At 42.4% G+C, this 11,755-nt stretch overlaps 1 pseudogene; it reads left to right on the plus strand.

Moving 5' to 3' along the window:
* Nucleotides 1-11,274, plus strand: part of LOC105510338 — a 56,204-nt pseudogene extending 44,930 nt beyond the window's left edge.
* The last annotated feature ends 481 nt before the right edge of the window (nucleotides 11,275-11,755 follow it).

Raw genomic sequence — 11,755 nt, forward strand, 5'->3', positions numbered from 1 at the left:
GCCTGGTGGTCATAAAATCTCTCAGCATTTGCTTGTCTGTAAAGGATTTTTTTTCTCCTTCACTTATGAAGCTTAATTTGGCTGGATATGAAATTCTGGGTTTAAAATTCTTTTCTTTAAGAATGTTGAATACTGGTCCCCACTCTCTTCTGGCATGTAGGGTTTCTGCAGAGAGACTCACTGTTAGTCTGATGGGCTTCCCATTGTGGGTAACCCGGCCTTTCTCTTTGGCTGCCCTTAACATTTTTTCCTTCATTTCAACCTTGGTGAATCTGACAATTATGTTTCTTGGGGTCGCTCTTCTTGAGGAGTATCTTTGTGGTGTTCTCTGTATTTCTTGAATTTGAATGTTGGCCTGCCTTGCTAGGTTGGGGAAGTTCTCCTGGATAATATCCTGAAGAGTGTTTTCCAGCTTGGTTCCATTTTCCCTGTCACTTTCAAGTACATCAATCAAACGTAGATTTGGTCTTTTCACATAGTCCCATATTTCTTGGAGGCTTTGTTCATTTCTTTTCACCTTTTTTTCTCTAATCTTGTCTTCTCACTCTATTGCATTAATTTGATCTTCAATCACTGATATCCTTTCTTCTGCTTGATCAATCAGCTATTGAAGATTGTGTATGCTTCACGAAGTTCTCGTACTGCGGTTTTCATCTCCATCACATCATTTAAGCTCTTCTCTACACTAGTTATTCTAGTTAGCCATTCATCTAACCTTTTCTCAAGGTTTTTGGCTTTCTTGCAGTGGGTTAGAACATGGTCCTTTAGCTTGGAGAAGTTTGTTATTACTGACCTTCTGAAGCCTATTTCTGTCAACTCGTCAAACTCATTCTCTGTCCAGTTTTGTTCCCTTGCTGGCAAGGAGTTGTGTTCCTTTGGAGGAGAAGAGGCATTCTGGTTTTTGGAATTTTCAGCCTTTCTGCTCTGATTTCTCCCCATCTTTGTGGTTTTATCTACCTTTGGTCTTTGATGTTGGTGACCTACAGATGTGGTTTTGGTATGGACGTTCTTTTTGCTGATGTTGATGCTGTTCCTTTCTGTTTGTTAGTTTTCCTTCTAACAGACAGGCCCCTCAGCTGCAGGTCTGTTGGAGTTGCTGGAGGTCCACTACAGACTCTGTTTGCCTGGGTATCACCAGTGGAGGCTGCAGAGCAGCAAATATTGCTGCCTGATCCTTCCTCTGGAAGCTTCATCCCAGAGTGGCACCTGTATGAGGTGTCTGTTGGTCCCTACTGGGCAGTGTCTCTAGGGACCCACTTGACGAGGCAGTCTGTCTGTTATCGGAACTCGAACGCCATGCTGGGAGAACCACTGCTGTCTTCAGAACTGTCAGGCAGGGACGCTTAAGTCTGCAGAAGCTGTCTGCTGCCTTTTGTTAAGATATGCCCTGCCCCCAGACGTGGAATCTAGAGAAGTAGTAGGCCTTGCTGAGCTGTGGTGGGCTCCTCCCAGTTTGAGCTTCCCTGCTGCTTTATTTACACTGTGAGCATAGAACCACCTACTGGAGCCTCAGCAATGGCAGACGCCCCTCCCTCTGCCAAGCTCCAGTGTCCCAGGTTGATCTCAGACTGCTGCGCTGGCAGCAAGCAAGGCTCCGTGGGCATGGGACCCACCGAGCCAGGCATGGGAGGGAATCTCTTGGTCTGCCAGTTTCAAAGACCATGGGAAAAGCACAGTATTGGGGCAGAAGTGTACTGTTCCTTCAGGTAAAGTCCACTCATTGCTTCCCTTGGCCAGGGAAAGGAAATCCTCCGACCCCTTGCACTTCCTGGGTGGGGCAACACCCCGCCCTGCTTTGGCTCACCCTCCATGGGCTGCACCCACTGTTCAACCAGTCCCAGTGAGATGAACCAGGTACCTCAGTTAGAAATGCAGAAATCACCCATCTTCTGTGTCAGTCTCACTGGGAGCTGTAGACCGGAGCTGTTCCTATTTGGCCATCTTGGAAGCGACCCACCTCTTTTCTTTATAAATTACCCAGTCTTAAGCAGTTCTTTATAGCAATGTGAGAATAGATGAATACAGATACAGATGAAGTTATGCATACCAGGAGGTGTGAGGGAAAGGGTGCACAACTTCCATGCCCTCCATGGGTGTGCAACCCTCCAGGAACTTCCATGTGTTCAGCTATCTGGAAGCTCCCAAACTTAGTCTTCCAGGGATTTTATGAAGGCTTCATTACATAGGTATGATTTATTAAACCATTGGCCACTGGTGATCAACTTTGCTTCAGCCCCTCTCCCCTCTCCCAGTTAGAGCATTAGGCTGAAAGTCCCAATCCTCTAATCATGAATTGGTCTTTCTGGTGACCAGCCCCCAACCAGAAGCTATCTAGGGACTGCCAGCCATTGGTCAATCATTACTGTGTAAAAAGATGTCAGTGTAGAGTTTCTAAGGGTTTTAGGAGTTGTATGCTAAGAAATAGGCTGAAGACCAAATATATATTTCATATATCACAGGTGCTGTTCAATAAAGGAGAAGGATTTGGACAGAGTGTGGAATGGATAATATTAATCATTTAATTTGGAACATATTGAGTTGTGGGTATTGGTCAGATATACAGCCAAAAGGATCAGCAATTATATATACATACATGTGCACACACACACACAGATGTGTATATATGTAATATAAATATATATATATGTATATGTTTTTTGAGACAGAATCTTGCTCTGTTACTCAGGCTGGAGTGCCATTGTGGCCCACTGTAGCCTCCATCTCCCAGGCTCAAGTGAAGTAGCTCAGACTACAGGCATGTGCCATAGCACCTGGCTAATTTTTTAAATTTATTTTTTGTAGAGACACTGTCTTGCTGTGTTGAGCAGGCTGATCTCGCACTCAGGCGCTCAAGTGATTGTTTGACCTAGGCCTCCCAAAGTGCTGGAATTACAGGTGTGAGCCACCACACCTGGCCAGCAATTGGATATATTACTTTAGAACTTTGGAGCAAAATTTGGCCGCTAGACTTAGCGATGATAGGAGTATAGGTTGTTCATGCTAGTGACCACTGGCAGTGAATAAGAACACCTAGATAAGATGAGCAGAGGGCTAAATGTCAAGATCATTAAATGACAAGATAAGAGGAGTGAAAATGATGGAACCCTGGAAAATACTAATATTCAAGAGATAAGTGGAGTTGAGAAAATAATATTATCCTGGAAGGCAAGAAATGAAGAGTTTTGAGAAGAAAACAGATAACAGTGTCAAATGCCCTTGAGAAGCCACATAAGGCAAAGGCTGAAGATTCAATTATTTTGAGAAATTAAGAACTTATTGCTAACTGTGGCAAAAGCAACTTTAGTGAACAGAGTGAGACCAAAAGATATTGGAGTGAATTAAGGTGGGAAAAGAGGTGAGAAAGGTAAAATGACAAATGTAGACCCCTCCTTTCAGTTCATGAAGAAGGTTTGAAACTGTATTACTAGGGGAAAGGGAGAACATGTTGACTAGGGCCAACTAGAAGGATCGGAGGTAAGGTTGGAGCTCTTAAAAGAATAGTGATACCAATTTGTACAAATGTCTGGTCTACCTTCATCAGTATCAGGTATAGGTTAGAGAAGGTGGATAGTTGGGTTCACCAGGATTGGGATTTTGCCAAGTGGGAATATAGAAGAATGAGGAAGAATGGAATTGAGAGTGTTAAGCAAGAGAAGATTGAAAAGATGGGGCTTTGTTTTTAGGCTACCTAGAGAAGGAAATAAAAACTAGAGGAAGCTGAGAAATTGGGGTGAAGTAGAAGAAGAATCAAAGGGCTTAGTGACTTTGATGCAATTAAAAACACACATTGATAAGAAGATTGTACTCAGACATTGTACAATTTAAATTGTAGTTTAAGATTTCAGAAATGGAGCAATTCTAATTGATGACAAGATCTAAGAAGTAATTTAGAGTATAGACTAGAAAAAACTAGATATCGGGAAAAGATTAATGATCTGTGAATCTTGGATACTTGCACATGCTTATATGTTGATGCGATGAATCCATTGGAGAGGGAGAATGTATCAGCCAGCAGGAAACAGATGAAATACCTACTCTGATTCTAATGTGAAATTCTAACTCCACACATTGTGGAATCTCTAATTCCACGTTGGGATATTTGAGGAAGGAACTACTTACAACAGTGCAGTTACAAAAATATAGAGAACCAATAGGATCATAGAGAACTCTGAGGCAAGAAACGGTGGAACAGTTACCTTAGATTTGAAAGGATGAGGGGAAGGAGCAATTACCAGAACCTGGAAGAAGGCTGTCTTGAGAGGACAATGACTTTGGTCAAAAGAAACAAAAAGGCTTTTCTGGGAAGAAGGCAGAGGAATAAATATAGTAGTTCCCCTTATCCATGGTTTCTCTTTCCAAAGTTTCAGTTACCCATGGTCAACCACAGTCTAAGAATATTAAATGAAAAATTCCAAAAATAAACAATTCATTAGTTTTAAATTGTGCACTATGCCAAGTAGCACAATGAAATCTCGTTCAATCCGGCCTGGGATGTGAATCATCCCATTGTCTGGCATATCCAAGCTGTATACGCTCCCTGCCCGCTAGTCACTTAGTAGCTCTCTCAGTTAGCAGATGGACTGTTGAGGTGGTGTGGCAGTGCTTGTATTCAAGTCACTCTTACTTTACTTAATAATGGCACCAAAGCACAAGAGTGGTGATGCTGGTGTATTTTTATAATTGTTCTATTTTATTATTAGTTATTGTTGTTAAAGTCTTACTGTGCCTAATTTATAAGATAAAAGTTATAGGTAAGTATGTATAGGAAAAACATAGTATATACAGGGTTTAATGCTGTCTTTGCTTTCAGGCATCCACTAGGGGTCTTGGAACATATCCCCTGGATCAGGGGGAACTACTGTACTCTTATCTCACGCTCTTCTTTCTCTCAAGCACCTTGCTGGGGCTTACCCGTAGACAAACCCCACCAGAAAGTAGAGGACAAAGAAGTATGTTGATGCAGTTTATATAGACTTTGGCCTCCCCTAACACAGAGCTGGGTAGAGAATGATGCAAAGTTGCTCTGGAGAGGCAAACGAGAGACATCCAGCCTAGTGAGATTAGAGACACAAGCTAGAGCAGGGCAAACTGATAATGCATATTTCTGACAAGTTGGGAGAGACTGAGATTCAAGTCTCAGATAGTTGAATGGAACTTAAATAGGAATCATAACTTTGTTATTCTGAGAAGAGAGAAGTAGTAGAAAATGGTTTATATTTGCAGACAGCTTTTTATGGATCTCATTTTGTCTGTGAAGACATCTATTGAGACATAGTGGGGGGAGAATGAGAGTGGTGAAAGTTTTGGCCAGGTCTGGTTTGTGTGACCATCCCTGGAGGAAGAGGACACGGAGCAGAGGGAAGTCTTGTAATTGACAGGCTTTCCAGTGTCAAAGGGGTGGGTGAGAGGAAGTTTTCCCAAGCAAAATAGGGGTGTTGAGAAGACAGCAGCTGCAGACACCCATCGCAGAGGTGAAACAACATGCTGAGCCTGGCAGCAGCATGTGACAGATCATTTGTTCTCTCAGAAAGACTGCTTTGTATGACAATATTCATGGTATGTACATGTTGCAATGAGCTCGTTAAAAGTCTCAGTACTTTTTTGTCACACATATTATTCAATTCTTAAGAGTTTATGTAATGGCTAATGAGCGTTAAAAAGCAGCATTCTAGTGATGCCTCCAAGGGCAACAGCTAACACTTCTTGAGCACTTATGTGAGCTGGGCACTATGCAAACTGCCTTCTATCGTAATGTTATCTGATCCTCATGACTCCTATGAAGTCCTGAACTGTGCAGTCACTTATTGCTGTTCTACTACCCATTCCCCTTTCTTTTTTCTTAGTAGTGCCCAGATTTTCTCTGGGGACAAAGGGGATCTTCCATTCTTAGCAACATTGCTAAAGAAGGGCAGATAGTTCCAGTGGGGGTTATGCTAGTCAGTCACCCATCTCCCTGGTCTCAATAACTTATTGGTTAGAGCTGGGCATGTGACATAGAGTGTCTCATCAGGAACTTTGGGGTTCTTGTTGGGAATGTTGGGACTCCTTCTTCCTCTGAGTTGCATGTGGTATGAGCACATGGGAGGCCTGGAACGGCTGCAGCAATGAGGGGAGCTAGCCTGAGGATGCGATGACCAGCCAGAAAAGGGCAGAGCTGAGAGAACATTAGAGGTGCTGAACTTGGAGCCCAAATAACGTGACGAACCTCTAAATACAGCCAGCTGGGGCAGCACTACCTCTAAACTGCAAGTTCCATGAGCCAATAAAGCTCCTTCTGAGAAAGCTATCAATTTTCTCTGAGATGCCATTTTCAAAATGGTAATGATAAAAAGAATTTTGCTGGCTTATTTTTAGAGTTAAATGAAATAATACTCAGCGGCAAATATTGATACTCTAAATACTTGTCATTCTTATAGATTGTGACAGTGCACCATCCTGAATACACTTTCATGGGATTGATTAGTATGTAGCTCTTTCTGGCTTATGTACATATACTTTAGAAAGTTTTATACTGCACAAGTATAAAGAGGCAAAATTATTTTAAATAATGTGCCTTTAATTTTTTTTCTATTACAATATTATAGCCATTATAGAAAATATAAATGGTCTACATAATTTATAGCTGTACTAAGTGTTAATGGTCTTTCTATAGAGATTGAGCCCTGGATCTTTGCTCAGCATCTAAGTTCTTCATTACTTGTTGTTCCATGGGAAATTGCCTCGGCTTTGACCATTTTCAACTTTTAACGATTGCAGGAGCATTGAACATGACAGACATGAGGATTACCTGTATTAAAGTGGTCTCTCAATTTCTCTCTTTTTGTTTCTCAGATTCTTTCCCTAGGTTTGTGTTTATAGCATTTTACACAAAACAAGATAGGCATGATCCTTAAAAGTTGTTTTTGGTTTTGTTTTTGCCTGCAATATATTCATTAAAACACTTACCAAAGAGAAATGAGATACATTTCTGTTCTTACGCTTAAGGACCTATAATGCTATTTGACACAAAAATAGAAAGATGGAAAAGTAGAAGAGTAAATATGTATATAACAAGTTCATTTATATGGTTTCACACACTTAATTTTGCAAATCCAATTCATGGCAATAAATTTATGGAAACAAAACATTAAAAAACTCAGAAAGTAATAACAAACTATAAACACAATGCTACTGAAGCTCAGCTGTAACACCACATTCTCAGCTCTAGTTTGGATGGAGCACAAGTGTTTTAAATTGCATTGGGTGGAGGCCCTGGCAGGAAGGAAGCATCGGATATTGCTGGAACATATCTTTGTTTGGGCAACAGCTAATGAGAAAGGTCACCATTATGCTTTGCTTCCAAACACTGGGTCTGTTTTGAAATTAGTACTGCACATTTCATCACAAATGCTGGTTTATAATCATCAAGGTAAATAATCCTGCAGTATTAATGTTTTTTTCTCCTAAGTGGCAAGTAAAATCCAAAGCTTATGTTCTCACCACTGTTTTGATCAGCATATCATTTTGTCAGTACAAGATAAAATGACTTTCTATTTATGGACTCTGGGATTCCTTATTATTTACAAAATTCCAATCGTGAATTTAGAGGAAATTCAGCCTCTAATTTTTTTTCCTTCAGTTTTAGTGTTACTTGTACTCTTGCTAAACTCGTTGTTGGCATTTGAAATGCAAGGCTTTCTGGACTTTGTTCCCTAACATTTATTGCATTTGTTTAGTGGATTATGTGAGTGGCACAGAAATCCTAAGAAAGCGCTTAACTTTTCTCTGTGAAGTGTTTGCTGACAAATGCGATAAACTTTAGAAGACCGCCTCCTAGGAAGGGCTGACATATCGAGGACAGTAAAAACAGTAGTACCAGACATTTCTGCCACAATTTTTTTGGTAGTGGGGGGGAACAGAAATCTATTAAATATCTCAGTTTATATTTTTGGTCCTCCCTTTTGGCTAGGCTGTTGTATTCCCATGTCCACAGCACGTTCCACTGTGGGAGCCTGGAGCTCTCAGAATAAACTTTGGGAAAGGCTGGGTCCACCCTCTGGGGATAAGGGAGCCAGAGGGAGGAAGGGGAGGGGGTAAAGGAAAAGGGAAGGGGGCGGCTGTCTTCCTGTGTTTGGATGACCTTTCCTTATGTTTATCTGGAGGGACTGGGCAGCCACGCTGTGTTTGGTGTCAGCCTGCCATGTTGTCCCATGTGATCTCTTTCTTAGCTTTATGTGTAGAGAGGACCTTTGCCTCTACTGGGAGAACTAGATTTAACTCTCTGAATTATAAAAGAAAAAAGTGTACAAGTCTTTTAGGCATTAGGGCCTAGAGATGGAAGTCTTATGAAGCATGCACATATATGCCAGTGTGCAACAGATTCCCTAAGGGAAAGGCTTAGGCATCTCTTGGAGCTATCTGAAGGTGGGCCCACCTGTACTTCTTCCTTCTTGCTGAGAGCTGGGCTGGAGGCTGTCTTGCTTCTCCTGAAGCCTCATCATTTAGTACAATGCCCTTCACTTGTGGGTATTCCATAACTATTTCTTGAACACATGAGTGAATGGATGAATACATGAGCAGAGTCACAGAGAGATGACTGGGCAACAGGCAGTGAGGTTCCTACAATACTTGATTTATTTGCCAGTTCCTGCTCTAAGAGCCCTAAGCAGCTCCACTTTAAAGAAACCAGTTTCAAGCCTCTCCGTCTCACATTCCTGGTGGGTGAATCACTTGTTTCTTATGAGTGGGTGAGAATAACACCTCTGGTTTCTACCTTTCTTTTTCATTTTAGTGCTGACCTCATCTGACCTGACCTTAGCTTGAATGTTATTTTCCCGGAGAAGCTATCCCTTAATTATCCTACTCTTCTCCACCTGAATTAGATCCCCCTGTACACCTCTTATTAAACACTATTACTTTCATAGAATGTAATGCAATTTTTAATTATATTCATGTGGGTGATAATCTATCCTATGTCTGATTTCTCCACTAGATTACAAACTTCTTAAAGATAGGGGACCATATGTATTTTCTCATCACTCTGTTCTTAGTACCTGTCATAATACCTGGCACATAGGTACCATGGCATATAGGCTTAATACCTGGCATATAGGTCCTCTATACACATAAGCAAGCATGTGTTCAATTAATGAATGAGCAGATAAATGAATAAATTATATTTGGAAGGAGAATTCATACCAGGTTACTGAGCAGGTTGGGGATAAAGATCAGAGTCCAAAAGCCCTACCCCAATCAGACCTTGGATACACTAATGAGTTTGAGATTCTGGAAGAGGATGAAGTGCTTAGCAGACATAAGTGAGATCGGGCATTTTACCTTTGGAAACTAACTAGTAGTCTGAACTCTTGGGAGTATCAGAAACTTTCTCTTTTAGCTGTACCCAAAGTAGCAACTTCTTCCACCTTCTCCATAATAGCAATATTCTTGGTTACCAGGTATCTGAACCTCAGAAAGACTCTCGATGTTTTCCTCTTTTTCACGTCACACAGCTTCACAATACCTCTTGTTAGTTTTTTCCTTTCCATTCCCATGAGGACCTTTTGATCTAGTGAATTAGTCAGATTTCTTTCTTTTGCAAGTTCCAGACACACAATTCCAATTAGCTGAAAAGCAAAAACCAGGAATCACGTTGTAGGGAAGTTGATGGAGACAACTAACCTCAGACATGTCTAGATCAGATATTGCTCCACCTTTCTTGCCATCTCCCTGCTAAGTTTTTGAAATGAATACCTACAACCCCTGACTTGCAATCTCCTCATAGCACCAGGGAGGACTCTGATTGCACCCATGTGACTATTCCTGATTCTGTCACTGCAATGGGGAGGGAAGGAAGGCTCTGATTTCTTGGCCTGGGCAACATGTTCAGCTTTCTGCCCCTTGTAATGGGGGGGATGAGGGTACAATCAAAGACAGAGTTTCTCAAGGAAAAGAGGAATTGTGTTATCAAGATAAGCTGTGGAAGAAGTGCTGGATAATCAAAAACAATAGAATGCCTTTCTGCAATAGCCATCCTGATCCAGGTGCAGTGCTAGGCCCTAAACCTACATGCGTCGGGATATGCAAGGGAAATGAGGGTGCACTGTGGAATCAGATTGCTTTGGCCCAAATCCTAGCTCTTTCTCTTACTAATTCTGTTATTTTGGATGAGTTAACCTCTCTAAATCCAGTTTTCTCGTGATAAAACAGTGAGGTAAAGTATTCAGTAGAATATTACTCAGCCTTAAAGAGGAAGGAAATTCAGCCTCTTAGCTCCTCCCATCAATGGATGCCCCAGTCTTCAGTGAGGTACCAGCCAGTCCCTGAAACAAGTAAATGGATTTGGCCATACTGGGTGCCTGGTCACCACAGCTGCTTTTAACTCTGGCAAAATGGGTATCATCTCCATCAGTGACCTCAACTACATGGTCTACTATGGAATCACATGGTTCTAGTATGATTCCACCCACAGCAAGTTCCACAGCACCATCAAGGCTGAAAACAGAAATCCCATCACCATCTTCCAGGAGTGAGATCCCACCAAAATCAAACAGGATGATGCTGGTGCTGATTATGTTATGGAGTCCACTGGCATCTTCACTATCATGGAGAAGGCTGGAGGTCACTTAGAGGGTGGAGCCAAAAGGGTTATCACCTCTGCCCCCTCTGCTGATGCCCCCATGTTTGTGATGGGCATGAGCCATAAGAAGTATAAAAACCTCAAGATCATCAGCAATGCCTCCTGCACCACCAGCTGCCTAACCCCCTGGCCAAGGTCATCCATGACAACTCTGGCATCATGAAGTGACTCAGGATCACAGTCCATGCCATCACTGCCACCCGGAAGACTGTCATGGCCCCTCTGGGAAACTGTGGTGTGATGGCCATGAGGCTCTCCATTACATCATCCCTGCATGTGTCTACCGGTGCTGCCAAGGCTGTGGGCAAGGTCATCCCCAAGCAGAACAGGAAGTTCACTGGCATGGCCTTCCATGTCCCCACCGCCAATGTGTCAGTCATGGACCTGACCTGCTCTCTGGAGAAACCAGCCAAATATGATGACATCAAGGAAGTGGTGAAGCGACATCAGAGGGGGCCCTCAGGGGCATCGTGGGCCACACTGAGCACCAGCCTGTCTCCTTCAGCTTTAACAATGACAGCCACTCTTCCACCTTCAACACCGGGGCTGGCATTGCCCTTAACGGCCTCTTTGTCAGGCTTATTTCCTGGTATGACAATGAATTTGGCTACAGCAACAAAGTGATAACCTTCATGATCCACATGGCTTCCAAGAAGTAAGAGCCCCCAGACCACCAGCCCCAGCAAGAGCATGAGAGGAAGAGAGAAGCCTTTAGTTGCTGGGAAGTCCCTGCCACAGAGTACTCCACCACATGAGAATCTCCCTCCTCATTGTTTCTACACCAGACACCCTGAAAAGGGAAAGACCTAGGGAGCCGACCTTGTCAGACAACATTAATAAATTCCTGTGTACCCAGCCAAAAAAAGGGAAGGAAATTCTGACATATGCTATAATGTGGATGAGCCTTGAGGACATTATGCGAAGTGAAATAAGCTAATCACAAAAGGACAAATACTGTATAATGCAACTTATATGAAATGCCCAGAGAAGTGAACTTCATAGAGACAGAAAGTGAAATGGTGGTGCTAGGGGCTGGGGAGTGGGGTGAACGGGGAGTTGATGTTTAATGGGTACCGTGTTCCAGATTTGCAAGATGAAAGAGTTCTGGAGATGGATGGTGGTGATGGTTGTACAGCAGTG

Source organism: Colobus angolensis, unplaced genomic scaffold (genome assembly GCF_000951035.1).
Source record: "Colobus angolensis palliatus isolate OR3802 unplaced genomic scaffold, Cang.pa_1.0 Scaffold186, whole genome shotgun sequence".
NCBI lineage: Eukaryota > Metazoa > Chordata > Mammalia > Primates > Cercopithecidae > Colobus > Colobus angolensis.